This window comes from Melospiza melodia, chromosome 5, assembly GCF_035770615.1.
Source record: "Melospiza melodia melodia isolate bMelMel2 chromosome 5, bMelMel2.pri, whole genome shotgun sequence".
Classification (NCBI taxonomy): Eukaryota; Metazoa; Chordata; class Aves; order Passeriformes; family Passerellidae; genus Melospiza; species Melospiza melodia.
The window spans coordinates 34,012,882-34,033,101 of record NC_086198.1 but is presented as its reverse complement, the minus strand read 5'-3'; the positions used below and the strand labels follow the sequence as shown (position 1 = coordinate 34,033,101).

The following is a 20,220-nucleotide window of genomic DNA, read 5'->3' as shown; positions in this document are numbered from 1 at the left end:
AGGCAGATAGGAGAGTTTTATATCTATTCTTATTTGAGGCAGCTGGATGTTCACACTTATTTTCTTACTCTGTGCTTCCCTACAGCAATCCATGTCCCAGGAGCTTGACCTTGGGATGCTGGCTGTATGTCAAACTCCTCTATCTCTTTGCCTGGTGTTTGCTACAGTTTTTATTGGCTGATAATCTTCATCCTCTTCCACTGTCTAGAAAAGGACATGAAACAAAAGGGGAAAAGGTGTAGTGCACAGTAATATGTATTTTTCTTCATAACAATGAGTGTATATATATATATATATATAAATATATATATATTGTGCACCAGTGGGAATACAGACATAACACTTTTCGTCTCTATACTTTATTCTACAGCAAATTACCATCACTGTAGGGATACATTCTTCAGCAGTGAAAATGGAATTGATCACAGTTTTCTTAGTTGCTAACTGCATTGAGATTTTGCAAATGATGCAAGATGTAACACATTGCCATCACAGTTCTGAGACTGCAATCTAAATTTAATGCTGCCTTATTTCATTTGACCTGCTGGAGGAATTGTGATAAATTCCTCATCAAAATGTTTTCCAAAAGAAAATTAAACCTTTGCATTTCTCTCATTGATAAATTAGCTATCATTAAGACTACCACATTTTAAAATGGCATATTTTTTTATAAGATGGGTCTTTATTATAATTCCATATTTTTTAGTATATTTATAGGTAGTTGATAACTCATTCACTTCCTTTTCCCTGTAAAGACTTTTATAACAAGTTATTTATATCTGAACTTACTATAACAAAGAGAACAAGACAAACAATGGTCCAAATAGATGGATATGGGGAAAATTAGTTATGCAGGTCTATGGCATGTCAGATCCTATTTCTTTATTCAATAGAGTTTCCTAGGACTTGAGACCAGAAGAAATAATGAACTCCTCAGTGCTTCATAAAGTATGGCCAAATAATCCCATATACCTGAGAGCAATACAAATCCAAAGGCCATTGGATGTTCAGTTCTTCTCAGAGACTGTGACTGTGACTGATACCCACATGTGCATACAGACTCCTCAGGGGGACGTGTAGGAATCACTGCAAGCCTTCTCATGGGCTCTTCTTCACCAGAAGTGGGTATTTTATCCAGTGTTGCCTAGTGAACCCAAAGCTATACAGCATGGGAAATAGATGAAGCTTGGCCACATTTAGGTAAAGGAAGGAGCACTTGTGCAGCTTAGCTCATATCAGGGAAATTTCTCCCCATTGGCAGGAGGGATGATGAGGGAGACTCCATGATATCAGAAGGCTAATTAATTACTTTATCATACTATTATTCTATACTATATTACACAGCATCTAAACTGAAACTGAACAAGAACTCAACGGAGCAAAATCTTGTGACTGTCTCCTGACCAACCATCCAGACTCAGCTTGCAAAGATTGGTAAAGAAAACAAAACACTCACACCAGAATCCTATTACCACATTCCTTCAGGTAAATAATCTTCCAACACATTCCACACGTTCACAAAACAACAGGAGCAGCACATGAGATAAGAACTGTTTCCCCTCTGTCCTTCTCCAGGAAAAAGCCTGAGAGAGATAATTGTCTCTCTCTGTTCAGAGAATGTGAATCCCACAAGTTCATGCCAGGTTCATGTGAGGTAGTCCTTAGTTTTAGGACAGGCAATTCAAAAACAGCAGGTTGAAATATATAATCAAGGATTTTATGTTAAAGTGGAGACTTGGTTTATATGTCACTTCTGTTGTCTATATTTAGTCTAATTGTCATTTACATTCCCAGGAGAAAAATGGCCACAGCCAGAAACATCATCAATCCAATTCTTTAAGGAATGTGTGACCTGTCCTCCAAAGATATTAGTCTTTATCTAAGTTAGGAAGGGACTAAATAGGGAGCTCTGAAAAGCAGTTTAAATTAGACAACTATAGCCAAAGTTAGGATTTCTGAATCCTAGTCACAGCAGCTGCCAGCTGTCAGTGTTGTTCAACTGAGGAAAGGAAAAGAAAGCTGTTGTTAAAAAAATACAGAGAAGCCTAAAATGTGTTAGAAAAGCTTTTTCAAGAATGCTCAAGGTATGGAAAAGCAAGATAAATGCTGTTTTAAGGAAGTGCACATGGGGTTGTCTCAATATGTCTGTACTATGTTGCCAGTCTGCCAAAATTCAGTACCAAAAATCCTTTTTAATAATCAAGAAGCGCATCTTGAATTTAGCCAGCAGCAACATTTACTCTGCAGTGACATTAAAAGTAAGTAATTTATGACTGTAGCCCTCAATCTATTTGCAGACAAGACTGTAATATTGAAAGTTGGCTATTGGTCAAATTGCTTATCTAGTTTTTTACTTGGTGAAAGGAAGTTTGCAAATGAAAGGTAAATAAAATACTTTTCAGCTACATGTAGGGACTTAGTGGCGCTCTCTCTCTCTCTCTGGGCTAATTCAATAGCAAAGCCTATGCTGAGCCATAAGGTCAAGCTTTTTAACTTGGAAAGGTTAGAAATCATTGTTATTGAAAGCAAGGCTGACAGCACAGCAGGTATGGCCATCAGTGGAATACCTGCCAGCCCTGTGACTGGAGCAGCAGTGGGAGGGGGATGCAAGACTGCTATTTCAAGGGAAAGAACCAACAGCCACATTGCTTTAAGCATCTGGATTGTGAGATTAAGCTGACAAATACAGCAGCAGCTTGAATACCATATCCTGAATTCCTCTCTGCAGAGACATGCTTCTCTGAGCTTGGAGGAAATGTAAGGAGTTGCTGCGACTTGCACTGAAATCACAGAATAATCACAGCAGTGCTGACAAAAAATTTGCTGGCAGTTTTCACATCTGCATGGCTATAAAAAGCAATGGCATTCAAATATGCAGCAATACATTGGCTGCCCCAAATACCCCTTGGTCTCCTCCTTGCCAAAATGGCTTCCCTTTGTCTTGAAGGAAGAAAGATAAATGGGGCAATTCTCTCTTCAGAAGCTGCTGCCTGTCAGTGGAGTAGTGAATAGTCAGCACTTCCAAAAAAGCTCTTTTAATGGCACCTACTTCTCCGTCATTGCAACAGAATTAGCTACTTAAACAGACGGGTCTAGCAATCATTCCAAACAAAATCAATTCTCCTTGGGAATATTAAACATCTTGGGACTGTAGAAGGGTTGGGTTTCGTAGAGGTAGGGTTGGGGTTTTTGTTTCTCTGTCAGCCCTTCAAGACACTTTCCAGGTGTAGCCACTAATGAAAGCAGCCCTGAGTGTAAACCCTCTGACAGGGGGAACAACAGATCTCCTTGGGTCTGGAGCCAGAGGAAGCACCACCATGGAGAAAAACCATCAGTCCAAGCACTTCCCTCAATTCCTCACAGAGACATTCTTCATCATCAGCATCACACATGGGCAGGCAGGAATGTTGTTAACATCCAGAAAACCAGTGTGTTTTGGTGAATCTTGGTAAGATAATTTCCAGGGAGGGTTTTCCAGAGTTCTGCGTTACTGCCCACAGTGGGGACACCCTGCAGGCCAGCACAGCTGTCTGTGAGCCTCCTGCCACAGCTCCTCGGGGCTGTCTCACTGCAGGGACAGCAGAACCCTCTGGAAGGTGTGAGGGGGTCCTTTGGGAAACTCTGAAGAGTATCTTTGAGGAAGGCAGCTCTTCCAAATTCTGTCAGAGGCCTGTGGAGGGGCTGCAGGAGCCCTAGGGACACCCAGTGAGGCCATGACGGGTGTGAGGCCTTCTCCTCGAGGAGCTGGTGTTGTGATGGTGGTTTTCCTCCTGAGGAAGCTGCCATTGATCAGCCAGTTGAGGCAAATCCTCCACTAAGCAAAGGCTCCATCTTGAAAGGATGAGCTGAACAGGAGATCCATTTAGAAAAGGAAAAAAATAAAAAGGAAAGAAATCAGCTCTCTCAAGTGAAACTTGTTGCACAGGGTCTTCCCACTACTGCTGTGGTGAGTATTTGGAGAGAAGACACAGGCTCCCCTCAGAGCCATGGCAAGGTCAGGGTGGGGTCCCTGAGGGGATTGTGTTGTGCCCATGGCCTCAGAGCATAGATCATTTCAGCAGGGAATTGCTATTTCCAAGAGGGATTGCATCAGACCTGCTTGTGCAGCACAGCCAGGGATGGCAACTCTGCGAGGAAAAATCAGGACCTACACAAATTCAGAATCCTTTATTTTGTAACCTAGTAGCATGTAAAAGGGAGTACCTTTAATTCTCTTTCTGTTTTAAAAATCCACTTGCAGAATGAAAAAGAGCAATCGAGAGCAAGCTGCCTGTTTGTTCTCTGCCTTTTCCTTGACTGCTTCCTTTTCAGAGGAGGGCAGTGCTGCTTGTCTGTCTGTCCTCTCTGCTCCAGCAGTGGCTCTGTAAGGGGAATTCCGATGGCTTGTGCTGAATCTTTGCTATTCTGCCATCTGAAAGCACAGCCCACTCTGATGGCCTGTGCTGAATCTTTGCTGTTCTGCCATCTGAAAGCACACTCCACTCCTTTCCCCAAGTGCTGCAGCAGAGCTGAGGTACCAGGTGGGTCTGTGTGCTGCACAGAGGGACTTGAGGGGAAGAAAGATTTTTTTCCCATGAGGATTCTCATTTGACCTTATGACATTGCCCCCAGCATATGATTTAGGAGGACAACTCCAACCATTTCACTACGATCAAACCATTTGGGAAAGAGACAGTAATGGGAGGAGTTAAAAATAAATTTCCTTTTGCTTTTCCCAACCAGCTGTCTGAAATCATACTGAACCCTTTTCTAGTGTCTTAATAATAGCAAAATCCTTGGTGATACTTTGAGAGGTAACGCCTCTATTTAGATTATTTTGTTTTATACATGCCTTTTTTTATTATTTAATTTCAGAAAGATTCAATTTGTGACTATGCAGGGTATTTTGCAGCTGTGGTTTTGTTTAAAAATATCTACTTTCCCTTGGAATCAAACAGATTTTATATTTCCTCTTCCTAAGTTCAGCATTGGAAGATTTCAAACTGCTGTCATTTGGAACTGATTGCTAATAAATCTTTATTGAAAACTATAACAGTGAGATAATTAAAGTTTACTCTTCTCTTATACTTGTGATAGTACTTAGAATTAGTTTTATACTCTCCAACAGTTTTCTTTTAAGTGAAGAGTGCAACTTTAAAGAAGCACATTTTCACTGTTGGGTTTGGGTTTTTTTCATTCTGGGGTATGTTATATTTCTCAGCAGGTTTTACAGGAAAAGTAGCAGCTGAAATATTAGTGGAATTACTGCTTAATTACCTCAGCTTTATGAATAAGCCAGCACAGACTTTTTAGCTTTGTTGGAAGAGAAGCCTCATCACCTGTATTTCATAGCTCACTGGAAAAACCAAGATTGGCACAGAGTTTACAAGTGCCCGCTTCTTACTCTTGGGCTGGATTCAGCTCCTGCAGTTCTCGTGGACATTGATGGTCCTTTCACATTATGATGGCAGAAATCCAGCAAGAATTGACTATGTGTGAGTGTGTGAATGCCATTTTGGTGCTGCATTGGGTTCCTTGGACTGAAGGTGACTGAGGGGTCCCTGAGCAGTGGAAATGTTTGTCCTCCCACCTTCAGCCTCCTTGTCCTGCAAGGCAGGTATTCCAATATCCTGCTTGGTGCTGCCTTGGGGGCCGCCAGTGTGGAAGCACAACCATTTGTATGCCAAAAGTGTTTTGAAGGAAGCATTCTTGACAATAATTTCCTCATACACATTGTGTTTTCTTGCATCTAAATCATTATTTCGTGCCACTGAAGGGGGATGGAGGAGGAATGTAAAGTACAATAAAATTGCTGCCTCTGTGAGGCAGGTCGGGACACGGCTGTGCTTGAATTCTTGATGAATGAGGTCATTTATGGGCTTCCCCACACAGAAGGGATCTGCTCAACACTTTCTCCCGACACATGGTTCCCATATGAAGAGATTATATACCACATTAAGGAATGCATAATTTGTGATCTCTTCAAAGAATATTCCAGGAAAGGTGAGGGAGAATCCGATACTGCTGAAGGTGTATTTAAAGCCTCTGCCAACAAGATCATCCTAAGAATTAGAGATTTTCTTAGTCATTTTGCTTTCAGTGCTGCTGACATTTCTAAATAAGAGGCTGACAGAAAACTAATTCAGAATGAGTTCATGCCTTCAGGCTTTTATCATACTATAGACACAGCAGTTTCCATAGGAAAAAAAGGCAGTGCAGAGGATAGGGTGTGGAAGGCTTTGCTTGAGTCAACATTTCTCATGTCAGCAGTGTTTTAGATTTCCTGTTGTAAAGGATCTTTCAACTTCAACAGATACCAGACGATTTTTTTCTTCATCTTTTTCTTAATCCCAAGTTGCCAGCAGCCATTGTAGAAATAAAAAATTCTGTCTGGTTCTGCAGATGCATGCGTGACTTTTAATTAACCCAGTGAACACATATAGATCCAATTTGCTGTATCCATTCATCTGTACTTGAATTAGTGTGAGGGATGTCTTCAGTGCTGTAATGTAGTAAAGTTTATTTTTAATTAACCTGCTTTGCACTTGTAAGTGAAAGCTAATTAGCACAGCTCATTCATTGTTTATATCTAAGACCACTGGGAATGGTTTGATTTCTCTGCCTACTTGGTTCTGAGCCAAAAATACACATCCACTACCTGCAACTTTCAGGTTTTTCACTGAACTGATACCAGTATTTGTAGGAGTTCATATTATATACCAACAAAGTTTTCTTAGGGCAGGATCCTGGAAAAGATTTCTGAATCTTTGTCCATGTTACCTCTAGCTCTTGCTAGCATGTGAATCGTAGATCTGAGTTTTGCAGATAGATCCAATTTTTATTCTTCTTAAGCAGCTGTGAATGATCCTCAAATAACTTCTCATTTTGGTGAGAGAGCATACTGAACCATAGAAAACTGGGGGCTGACAGAGCCCATCTCCCTCCTTTCACTCCTGAGTGATATTTAACCTGCTGGCACACCATTGAGATGTCAGACAGAAGGGAAAACAATGCATCCTTCCTCTGCCCCCCAAAAATCCAGTCAGATTCTCCCTGTGACTTTCAGTGTTTAATCTTGGAAAGATTTTCCTGATATCTGCCTGAATTTTCCTGGAATGCTGTGGACAGGTAATCTCTCAGGAAACAAATGAGCTACAGCAGAATGGCCTGGGGAAGATGTTTGAGGGGAAAATGTATCACTGGAGGTCATATTCCATGTTGCTACACAGATGCCCAAAGCTAAAAAAAATATATTGCAAACTCTGGTTTTCTGTGGGATAAGTGGAGAAAGACTGGGCCAGGGTGTATTCTGAGCTTACTGGTTCCCTAAAGGGAGTAAACAGTGGCAAAAAACTACCCCTGGTATTCCATAGCTGCTATCAGCTGGAGCTGGTGAAAAGGTATCTGCTAATGGTGCACACTGCTAAATGTTTTATTTCCTGACAGCTTTTCTGAATAAACAATTTAAGTTGGATTTTGTTTTAAATGGGATCCCACTGCATTCTTTATGTTGTTTTTTATTACTCCTCAGTGCATAAGCCCTATATTCAGCAAGTGGCAATGTTTCCTTGTGCAGCTTCTTCTGTGGATGCCCCTGATTCCCCCTCCCTGTTGGTCTGCACTGAGGGAGGTCAGTGCATAAACCTAGCATGGCACAAAGCAATCAAGGCATTTTTAGCACCCGTGCATGCCAGAGAAAAGAAATCAGATTCCAGGACAGGACAAAATAGGAGCCTACCAGCTTGTCAGAGCAGTGAGTTGTTGGTGGAACAAAACTTCCCTCACCAGTTGTGTTGGTAATGTGAGTGCAAGCCTAAGCATGCTCACAGACAGAACCATCTTCCTGATGCTGCTGAAAGTGTGATAGCTGATACACTCTTGGCCTCAGGTGCCACATTCACTGTCAAACAAGCCCTCCTAAACATTTATTCCTGCACAGGTTGTATTGCTGAACATGATTCAAAAAGTGCTTTAACTAACACAGACAGCCTTTTTAAAGGCTGTGACAGATCCTCGTTATAAGCCACATTTATTTTTGTTTCAAATCAGTAAAAACAAAACAAAACAAAACAACAAAAAAAAAACAGGCAAAATCAGAACAGTTTTCAATGAAGTAGGAGTTTCTATACAGGGAATCCTCTGCTTTATTTAATTCTTGTTTCAGATTTTCTTCTGGTGGACAAATGTATAAGTGACCTTATTGAATAAAATTTGCATACAAATTTGGTAAAGGCAACAAGATCTAAACTTTTACTTTAATAGCTGAAAAGTGAACCTATCATGACTTTCAATGACTTTCCTTGGGAGTAAGGATGGGAAGAGTGACCAGCAGAGATCAAACCACACAATAAGCTGAATGGTTAAATATTTTAGTTAAGAAACGCTTTCTTTGAAGATTCTATGCATTAACAATCAAGTCTTAGTGGCCTGTATGGAATGGAGAGCATTATCAAAGATTATGTGGGGACCTGTGTCCAGACAGTCTTTAGAATGTCAGTACATTCCACCTGACTAAGTAGAAGCATTGGATACTGCTCTGCAGTGCTGCTGTTATTGCAACAATGACAAACTTTCTTTTATTAGTGTTGTCCAAAGGTAAAAAAGAAAGGTAAGGGTATATATGACAAGTGTATTCTCTTGACTGTTTTCTTCCTGCCTCCCCACATCCCTGGTGATTTAGCAGAATTCTAGTAAGAGGGAAGAAGATAAGAAAGGTGATTGGAAAAGGACTCTGCCTTTATGAGATGCTAATATGTGCTTTAGGAAATCACCTGCCAGCAGAGAAAGTTTTTCACTTTGGCAACTAATGCTTTTGTGCAGTGAGGGTGTCACGTTTTGACAATTTGTAACGTCAGTGCTGTCTTTGGGACCTTTTACTCCACTTTATTTCCCACAGTCTTTTGTGTTCTGTGTCAGCTGCAGCTTCATTGAGTCATAGAGTGCTTTGGGTTGGAGGGGGACCTTAAAGACCATCTTCTCCCAACCACTGTGCCACGGGCAAGGGCATCTATTTTACTAGACCAGGGCAGCATTTTCTGTCTTTTATCAGCTGCAAATCCTGGCTTTTCATTTGCCATATAGAATTTTCCCTTTAATTTATTTTTCTGGAACTAGGATTTTTATTGAGAGTATGGTGTAATTTCTCAGGAGTCAAATAAGCAAATTCAGAAATCACAGAATCTGTGGACATAGAGATTCTGCTAATATAAGCCATAGCCAAACCTCTGGAGATATATGGGATAACTGGCTACACGATGGTCAATCAAGTTTGATACAAGTGTCTGTGGAATACACATAAGGGAACTATTGTAAAAAATCCCTCTCTCTGTAGCTAGGTCTGAGCAGTGCCCAGTTAGAAACTCTTTGGTTCTGAGTTTCAGATGTGCCAGCATTCAATAAACCATTGTGTGAACTCCAGAGGAATATTCCACCATTCTTCCCCTAAGATAAGTCAGACACTTTAATTTGTATTGTGATAACTCCTGCTGACAATGCTCAGAAATTAAGATCTTTCTTTGCCTTCCAATTGAAAATTAAGCTCACTGAAGAGAGACCCCTTGTACCAAAATGCCTGCAGAAATGATACTAAAACAAAATGGATTTTCAGGCCAGGTTTGAAGTTTGGTCAAAATATCCAAAACGGGGATGATCTTCTTTTCCAGTCTGCCTTGACGTTTTGTGATAAAAGGAAATATTGCAATTCTTCTGTAAGTTTTTGTTTTCAAAACATTTGTTTTGAAAGTGACACATATTAGATTTAACCTCTCAAAACCGCTTCCCTAATCTGTGAGTTGGGAATTGAAGGAATTTGTTTTTTTTATATATAACCATGGTAATGAGTCCATGGCAAAGACCACCACCCTGCCTGTGTATGACTTTCTGCTTAGCCACAAGCCAAACTAATTGGTAATTGTTTGACAGGCACTGTTTTTGGTATTACAGAGGTTTCCACTTCTTTTTAAAGCACTTACAGGGTGGATTTCCACAGTGAAGAGACTGACTAGATGTAAAAATTCCCCGAAAGAGCATAAATAACCCAAATAACTAATACTGCTGAATTTTCTCTCCCCATTCCCTTAAAAATTTTTGAAAAGTAAAAAAAGATTAAAAAAACTACAGAGAATTGATGTGACATAAGTACCAAATTCAGGAGTCCTTTCATCAGAGTGAGGTGATGACTTTTCCATGCAGGAAAGGATGATTTCAGGATAAATTTGAGAGTGTCTCCATCAAAGAGCACCAAACTGTGTAAACCAGGATTGGGCTGTGAGCTGCCAGCTGTAACTTGTATGAAGTGAAATACACAAATTGTGGTAATTATCTTTTATAATTTAACTCCATTTTTAATAGTTTTCCTGAAACTACTATAAAAGAAGCTCAGAATTGAATTGTTCTTAGTAATATGCTTCTGACATAAACCAAACTTGTATCATGTACTCCCAACTGTATATGGATTTACTATTATTGTGTCATTTGTTTATTGCAGTATTCTCTGAGGTTTTCAGGTGGAGACTTAATAAAAATAATTAAATAGTGCTGCCCATAGCAAACAATAATAATAAAGAATCAGGTTAATCCACAAATATACTCAGCATACTGAAAAGGAAAACTATCCAAGGAGTAATCGTGGTCCGAATACCAAATTAATCCTCTTGAAATAATAAGCTTTTCAGTCTGAGCTGAAAATGCAGTGCCTGAGTGCAGTTTGAGACCTTTCATGAGCTCTAAGGAGTACATGCAGGAATTAGAGACTTTGAGAGTGTCAGAGTGCAGATGTCCTAGGGCTGGCTGTGGCCTCATGTCTAGCTGACAGTAAGTGCTGTCAGAGCTGGCCTTCACTCGAGTAACACTGCCTTTCCATGCCAGTTATAAAATAATAATTGCTTTTCCACCCCACAGACGATGCCAGCAGAAAAGACATGGTGGATATTAAAAAATCCTGTTTAAATTCCAGCTCTGGATATTTCTGTGTTTGAAATAACACTCCTCATGGAGTTTCCTCCATCTCTACCCTGCCTATTTAAACAAAAAAGGAAACAGAGCTTCAAGGGGAAAGAATGAAAATGGTGGATTTTTCCTTGTGAGAAATGTGGCTCTTTAGACTTCCTGGCTGGCTGCTCTGCATAAATTAATAACCTGAAGTTAATATAACGAGCAAGTATTTTCTCTAAATTAAATATGTGGGCAGTGTTGATCAGGCTGTATTTAAGTCTAGACAGTTTATGTTAATTATGGTTTCCTGAGGCTGTGGTTACTTCAAGCAAACTGCTTTTGTTGGCAGTGTCCACTCAGTGGATTATCCTTTTTGCACATTGTATTGTTTCACAGGAAACCTCTTTTTACTTGTTGGACCTTTATGATGAGAAACAACAACACAGCAGCAGGTGAAATTATTTCTACATTCCTTCATTTGTTTTGATGAAAAATCAGTGGCATGTAGGACTCTTTCAGGCTTCTGCCACTGTTAATTTTCATATAGAATTCACAAAGGATTAATCAATGCATTTGTTTGAAAGTATCTCTGGGGATGTTGCTGGAGAAAATCGTGTTTATGCTTGTTGTAGACTTTCTGCACTTGACTTGAACCAACACTTATATTAATTTCTGAATCTACTACAACTGCTCTGGCTTAAATATAAAATAAAGTTCTGGTTGATCTCATGTTCAGGTTTATTTTTTTGGAGGGGTGGTGGTAACAGGTGTTCAATGAAAAACCTCACACTTTTAAGACTAATTATTTTCTTTCTTTTGTTTTCTTTGTCAACATTGTGGTTTTAAATTAAATGAAGCAATTGCCTAGTACATATTTTTCAATTTTAAAAATGACAGGCTAATTACTTGTCCGTTTTGCATTGCTGGGAGATAAAACTTCGTGAAATGGAATTACAATTTCTGGTATAAACTATATTTGATGCTATCAGTTAGAAGTGATTATACTGACAACCTGTATTCTTCAAGGGTCAAAGCAACTTTAATAACCTTGCTTTTCAGGATAACTTTTGAGGTGTTTAATCAGAAAAGTGAAATTCTCAGAGTGCAATAAGTCCCACCCCTCTTTCTCTTTTAGGGCTTAGTGTGTCAAGAGGGAGCTTGCTGAAGTGAGCCCTGATGCTGATAGGAAGTGATGCTCCACGGGGAGATTTGGCAGCTGAGGGTGACTGACCCGTGGCTGCTCCAATTGTGCACAATTTAACAATGCCATTCATTCTCCCCAGAGTGCTGTGAACCAGCGCTTTGAGGTCACTTAGAGAATCCATTTGCAGTAGTCTAGTACAGCTGGACAGCCCTGTGGCTTGTCAGGACAGGCAGCTGGGGGTTCCAAATTCTCTCCAGCTCCCGCTCTGCGCTCCGTGCAGGGGCTGGCTCATCGCCCTCCAGCCCAGCTCAGTACCTGCACTGCCTCCCTGACAGACAGGGATGTCTGCTGAGCCTCCTGCAGCACACAGACATTAATTAGGAGTATTATCCTGTTAAAGCCTCACTCATGGCCCTCAGCACACGCACTGTGATAAAAACGTGTGGTCCAACACAAAACATAGCACAGGAAGTAATTGAGGAAGAAAGCTTACAAATGCTGGATGAACAGCATTCCTGAGGGAGGGAAAGTTCCTCAGACATTGCACAAAACTGCAAAGAAACCAAAGAGTCTGCTCTGTCAAAGCTGATACACAGCAAGAGCCCAACAGGTGAATTTTAAAAAACTGCTTAGATAAACATGGGTGAAGCACTGCCTTATATACACCTGCTCGTGGGTTTGGTTTTACTCCTTCTCCTCAAAGATTTTACTCCTTCATCACTGCTTCCCATGAGGAAACCAGAAGCCCAAATTGTGAGTGTCTGATGGAGGCTGATGAATTGCAGGAATGGAGCCTTGCTATTAGACTATAGGAAACATAACATCTTTGCAAAAAGGTATTATGGATTCAGGAAATAAAAAAGGTAAAAATTAGGAAGTAGTAGTGGATAGCATAAAATAAAGGCAAGTTTTGTACTAACTCCAAAAATTGTTCTTGTGATGCAAATTACATGAGTTTCTGTCTTTATAGTTTGTATTAATATTGCAAAAATATAGAAATGTTCTTATTAAGTAGTTATTCTTTTTACTGAGGGGGAAGGTGTAGAGACAGTGAAGAACCATGATCTGAGTAGGATTAAAAGTGAGAATGAAGATAAAGGTATTTTCTGTCTTCAGGGTTTCCCTAGATGCTCTCCAAATCAAGAGGGAAATGTTATGGAACTAACAATGCAGTGCTGTGTGTTCTGCATAAGATCACTACTACTATACAGAAGATATAAGAAATAACTGCACAAAGGGGAAAATCAACTAAGACCTGAAAAGTTTGATGTGATATGATCTTATGAGACAAGATATTGGATTTTCACTGATATTAGAACTTGGATTTTCCAAGTGGGTAAAGAGGAATGTGGGTGAGTTAGAGAATGCAGCACTGGATGAACTAATAAATCTCTATTACATTATTACAACATATTCAACTCAGATTGCATAGACATTCTTTTCACTGGTAACAGCAGAGCTGTTCTATTTATTTGGCATGTGTACATCCTCGTTTTCTAAAGCAAAATACATAACTCTGTATTTTACCACATTCTTGGGCCTCACTGCGTGAAATCCCTCCACCAGCAAGGAGCTCAGCTTGCAGTCTCCTCTCTTTCTAGCCTTCCATTCTAGCTACCAAAGCTGGACAACCCCTGAGCCTAAGGGGAAGACACATTTAATTGGTTGTGATAATTCTTAGAAAACTAGATTCAACTAGGACAGTAAATCCACTTAGTTGGATTGCTATACTTACTGTAAGTGTCAAGAAGATCAAGTGACTGCAACTAGGAAAATATATAGAAATTTGAAATGACTCAGCCAAGAAATTCTGACATACTGAATGTGTGCAAGTGGCTGGGATAGATTCCAAACAGAGGAATGAACGTTTAAAAAATATTACAAAATTTTCTCATATAGAAATACTTTGTTGAATGCAAAAGTATTCAACATCTGTTTAATTCGTTCAATTTCATTTCCATACATTTTCTTCTTGAAAGTGTGTGTCCTGGAAACAGATTGATTTCAGTACAACACATGGCAGAATAAAGTTCAGGCTCTCCAGTGGGATTTGAATCTGGTGGGTGCTGTAAAGATTATAGAATTCCATAACTGAAAATCAGGTGTGCTGGCTTGGAGGGGAACCTGGTGGTGATAAATGGATTGGTGCTAGCAGACATCCTTTGTGCAGGTTTAAATCTTGCTTCAGTTTGTTATTTGTTTCACTTATATTGTTCTGAAATCATAGTCCTGAGAAGGGCTTGTCTGAACAAGAATGTCTCATGTGAATTACTTAAACCAGATTATAAAACTGCAGTGCTAAACTATGCAAAAGGGTGTGTGGAAATATTTAGTCTGGTTTAGGCTGTGCTTATTGGTGATTTTTTTTTTAAATAAATTGTAGGTAATCACATCAATGCTCTGGGAAAAACATTGGTTGCCATCCTGGAATGAACACATATGGAATTTTTAAAGACAAACACTGCTCAGTTCTGTTTTCTGTGCGAAATGGAAGTTAATAGAAAGCAGGGAATTTAAACAAAAGGCTACACAGATTAGGCAGAAAACAACCATGTGGATTTATAGAATTCCATTTGTATTATTTTTCAATAGATAAGTCAATAAGGCTGTAGAGAGTTTTAATATAGGTAGATGTCTTTAATTATGAAGATATGAGATATTTTACAATAGGACAAGGGAGAATGGTGGGGGTTTGATCTCAGAAGAGCCTATCAGTATCTTGGGGCTGCAGAGTGATGTCTCCACATTGAAATAATGACTACAATTAATTGTCATGTATCAGGACTTCAGTCAGATGCCTGAGACAATCCTTCCTCTCATACTAACTTGGTTTCTGGCATTTTTATTTATAATTTTCCTTCTGTGAAACACTCAAGATTTCTTAGAGTTGTGGATCACATAGTGAATCCCAAGCAAGGTGGGAGGTGGGACAGAGGCTCCTCTCCACTGCTTTTCATGCCTTACTAATACGTTCACAGTGATATTGGATGCCTGGGCTATAATGTTTTTCTGCAGGTCAGAGTGTCAAGCACCTTTAAAAATGTTTTAATCTGCTTTCCTAGGAAAGCAAGGTTCATATAATCATGTCTGGTTTTTTCCCTCCAATAATCTCAGAAACTGTTGGTTAATTTTACTGAAATGGCAGGAAAAACTGTAGTGTTAAAGGCATTAATCTTCCATGGGTTTGGGGCAGCAGGGTTAATGCCATGGCACAAGTTGTGTTCAGCAGTGAGAATTTGCTCTGTGAAAGACACTGGAGCAGACACTGAGGAATAAATACGACAGAGAAATATCTAAATATCTTTGGAATATCCAGGGAGCTACTGATTTCCTCTTGGTTTTTATGCAGTAGCTTTTCTGAGATTATCCTGGCATGTCTCAAATGAACTCCTGGTATTTCATGGCTTTCACGCTTCATCTTTCCTGGTCTATCAACAGCACTGGCAGGCCTTCTTTTAAAGAGCTGACATTCTTGCTTTAGCTGGAGGCTTAGATCACTGATCATTTCTGCAATGCGTGACTCACTGGCATGTGAAAGGGTCAGCCCTGATGGCCTGACATTGTCCTCCACCTTTATTCAATTTGGAGAAAAGCTCTCCTATGCAGTTTGCCCTGGCAGTGCGCCACTGGAACTTTCTCATGAAGTTAATAAAGCCAGTTCTTGGTGTGATATCCACCTTGTGCTCCTGAAGTACAGTAAACATAAAAATCCATCTTCCAAAAAAAAGAATGAGGTCTGGTTTTTGTTTGGTTTTATTGTTTGTTTGTTTGATTTTGTATTGTTTTTTTTTTTTTAAATGGAAAATGTTCTGTCATGTCTCAAAGGTTGTCAGGCTTGAAAAAAAAGTGGGTTACACTAAAAAGGCTTGGATCTATCAAGGCAAATTCCCTTATGAAAGCTAAAAACATCACTCAGTACCATGTCTGCAACTGAGAGGACAAAATCACTGTGAAAGTCATACAAGGTCTGCTTTTGATCACCAAATGAAAACTAATCAGCTGTGGGGTTTATGTGCAAAACCAAAGTAAAAAGAAACAGGTTCATATAAAATCTTTGTCTTATTCACCGACTGTGTTTCACTAGTCTTTTCAATCCACTTTTCAAATTTACCTTGTGGCTCTATTATATTTGATACATACTTATTTTACTCATTCATCCCTTTTTCTGCAGCCAACTCTATAATGGCAATTTTGGCTATTCAAATCCTTATTTAAGATGTTTTCATTGTGTTAACTGCTCTTTGAATGCTACCAGTTATCTTTCCGGATTAAATTAATTGATTACTATTGCTTACTAGACTGATAACTTTTGAATCCTTCTAGTTTCACAAAACACACTAAACTGATACAGAAAATGTAATTTTCACTGTCTCAAAAATACTATTTTCTTTTTATCAAAGAGCATGGGTGAGAAAATGTTAGGTAATATGTTGAAAATTATCACTCAGCACATTAAATCAGATTATCTCTCAATCCTAGTATGACCATCAAGCTGTTCAACCTTGGTTCCCCAACAAAACAAATAATTGACAATTTATTATCTTCAAAATCTGTGCAGTGAAATGTCATACCAAACATACCATAAATATTCTCAGGAGAAGATCAATACAGCACATGGGCAGCAAAAGCTACTGATGTGACAGAGAAAAAAGCATCCCTCCAGAAATCTTGGTAACAATTTTTAATGAAACATATGTGAAAAGTGCATTTCTCCTTACTAATTAATAGGGACTCAAAGCGGAGCAACATTCAGAAAAGAAGTGTCCTTCTTTCTCAAGTGGAGCCTTGGGACTCTTCATATTGAAACACAATAAAATCTTTGTGTTTCTCAAACACCCACTGATTTTAGAAAGAATTCCATGGCATAAAAATCCATCTTTCTTTACCTAAAGGCGTCGATAAAGTATTTTTATTTTATGGGTAGCCTCTGTTCCCAGCATGACTTCACCACAGATTTTCAGGAGAAGTCACGACTGACTAGTGCTCAAAAATTTCTTCTGGTGGCCTTCAGAGTAAGACAAGGATTGTCTAAATTAGGTTAACTATGGAGTTTGGCAATCAATAAAAGGATAACAACAAAAACCCATTCTCCTTTCAATTTGTGATATGCGTTTCAGGTTTTAGTATGTGTTTTCAGGATTTGAGTGTTTTCAGTCTCATCAGACATTTTCATGTAGAAACTAGGCTACAGAGGAAAGCAGCATTTCAGTGCAGATGTTGAAGGCACTGACAGTTTTGGATTTTCACCGAGTCTAGTGAATCTTCCAAAAATAAATACCTGTTCCTGAAAAGCATCAGATCAAAGAGGGCAGCCCAAATCCTACACCAATGCATGTGTGGTAGTGCCTCTGACACATGAGGAGCTGACAACTGGAAGAGACTTGTCACACAGATAACCTCATTGGAAAAGAATAGCCTGCACAGAAAAAGGTGCACTAAAGATTCTGTTCCATTTTCTGTAGCTGTCGACAGAGGTCTGGTCTTCCCAACAACCTCAAGCACTCCTGATCTGAAAAGGGATGGCTGAATTAGGTCTTGCCCTACATTCTTTCTCTGTGTAGGTGCCAGCGGCCATCAAGCAAGGATTTTCAGTGAAGGCAAGCAAAGGTGAATAATAATAATAATTCACCTCAGGAATTGGTCCCCGTTCTGCACGGTGTGTGCACCTTTTCTCCTGCAAAACGTTAACTCCATGTGAAGTGGGAACTCCAGGAATTTCTTTTACAAGAACTGACATCTTGGTTTTCTATTTAGGTCACCATGGAATGCCTTACTCCTCCATGGGCCCTTTCACATCAGAAAGTGACAATGACTAATGACAATGACTGTTTCAGTTTGAATTTTCGTGGGGGAGACCGGAGGGCAGGAGTTGAGACCATCCAAAAGAGAGGAGACTTGCCACAAATTGGAGGAAAATGGTAGTGGGGTTTTAGCCATATATTGGAGGTAAAGTTTTTCTTCGAATTGGCTGACAGCATGTGACTGTCAGGATGTTATTTTTTATATTTTATTAATTATGTTCTGAAAATAAGCTTATACATTTAAAGTAAATGCTGGGACAGAATTTTGTGGGGAAAATGCATAGTGTAGAAGATAAAGCACAGCAGGACTCTGAAGCTCACATGAAGGAGTAATTTTGAGAAGAGGAAATGGGGAGGAAAGTGTAAGATTCTCAAGATCTGCGCTAAAATGGTAAGAATTAAGGTTATTGATTATTCTGGAACACAACACAGTATCCCTCTAACCTTCAATTTTAAAGACCCCCTTCAATTTCATGAAAATAGTCTTTTTTCACAAGGCAGCTTAAACTTTCATCACAAAATAACTTTTCTACCATATACTACAGAAATACAGTTCAAAACCAATAGTGTCAGAGGGCATTACATTTAAGGGTAAAACGCAAATGAGAAGAAACTGGTGTTATTCAAGACATGTTCCCTATTTTCCTCTGCAATATTTGATATGTACTAATTTTTAGAAGACAACTCCAGGGGAAATATTTTCTTAAAAATGAAATTTTTGCATAAGCTTGTGACCCTTGTCTTTATTACTGCCTGTAGGCTCCTGAGGTTCTCACCAAATGGAAGAGATATTTTTCTACTGGCAGGGACTCAATAGAAAAAAGAAGAAAATAAAATCCATGCCCCAAAAGAATAGCTTCATGAGAAAATATATTAAACAGTGAAAGAACCAGGAAAATTAGAGCTAATTTAGATTGACAGTGTTTTCAAACATGTCAGAACTAAGTGAACTTTTAAGGCAAAAATGTTGTGCTAGATCCCTAGCGGACATAAATAATCATATCCATTATCTTCCTCATGAGATAAAATCAATATTTTATTTTTAAAGGCCATCAAAAGAGATGGAGCTCCAGATTCTCAGAGGCACAAAATACCAGTGTAAGCAGGATAGAGTGTCTGAGGCTGTGTGGGCCTCAGTCCTACTTTCTTTATCTTGGAAAGTTGCAGAGGCTAAAAATGGCCTACAAACAATTCAGATGATCCTGATCCGAGGCATCTGGTTCCCATAAGGGTTTTTATCATTCATTGAGAACAGTGAAATTATTTCTGGAATGCTGAAAGGTGGGACAGAATCAGCACAGAATCCCCCTTGTTAGAAGTGGGATCTGCAGAGTCAGAAATGCTTTTCCTTTGAGTGATCTCATGTAGTCCATGCAAACTTTAGATGTAGAATTTAGCTGCCCCTCAGCTGGAGTCACTGCTTCTCCTCTGAGCTGATACCTGACTCAAAGAGATGGGCTTGCCAATGTCTGCAGCAGCATTTGGCAATAACTCAGAGCAGCAATTATTGACTCACAAAGGAACCTTTTCCACTAATGCATGTTTCTCGCCATTCTCTTAGGGATGGGAGGCTGTGACTTACTGTGTGTTTCAATTTAGAGGAAATGCACAATTAATGTCATTTACAACTCACTTTTTTGGACTACTGATATCTAGATATGCAGCTGCAGGCAGGTAAATAAATACCATTATCACAAGAGAGACTACCAATTCTGGGATACTGACAGCTAATTCAGGGCCCTCCTGCTTGCATGTTGATATGGGGATTTTTGTGTTGGCAGGGGTTTTTTAAACATCATGAGTGAAAATAATTTGTTAGAGAGACAGAGGAATTTGATGAATACTAGGAAAAGAAATGTTCTTATTTTTGTTATTTAAAAACTTTTAAGCAGTCTCCATAGAATATAAATGCAGTGCAAAGAAGTTCTGTTCTTATCTTATAAATACCAGTGAGAACGAGCCCATTAATTTGTAATAGTGCCAAGGGTTGTACTTATGAGGTGTAGAATGTATGAAGTACAAAACAACAATTTCTATTCAGTCACAGAACAACTGAAATTAGGCTATGCTTTGAATTGTCTATGGCAGAAAATGAAACCTTCAAGTGAAGAAAATGAAACCCTTTCAAGGTTTTTTATGTTTGAGCAATTAAAACATCTCATAGTTCCACAGTATATGAGATCCAGTGGAAGACTCATTGAAATAGATCAGAACAGGTTCACTACATCACATTAACGATTTGAGCATCCAAAACATGCTTTGAATTAAATACAATGACAAAATACTAATCTTGATTTCATTTTAATAAATTCCAGTGATGGACGGTTGTCATGTATGTGTGCTTTCAGTTTCCCTGTAAAGCAT

The 20,220-nt window shown here is 39.2% G+C and overlaps 1 protein-coding gene across 2 annotated transcripts in view; it reads left to right on the top strand.

Moving 5' to 3' along the window:
• The window catches only part of INPP4B (inositol polyphosphate-4-phosphatase type II B), a 267,765-nt gene that overhangs the window by 229,609 nt on the left and 17,936 nt on the right, over positions 1–20,220 (top strand). The gene's annotated exons all lie outside the window — the stretch shown is intronic.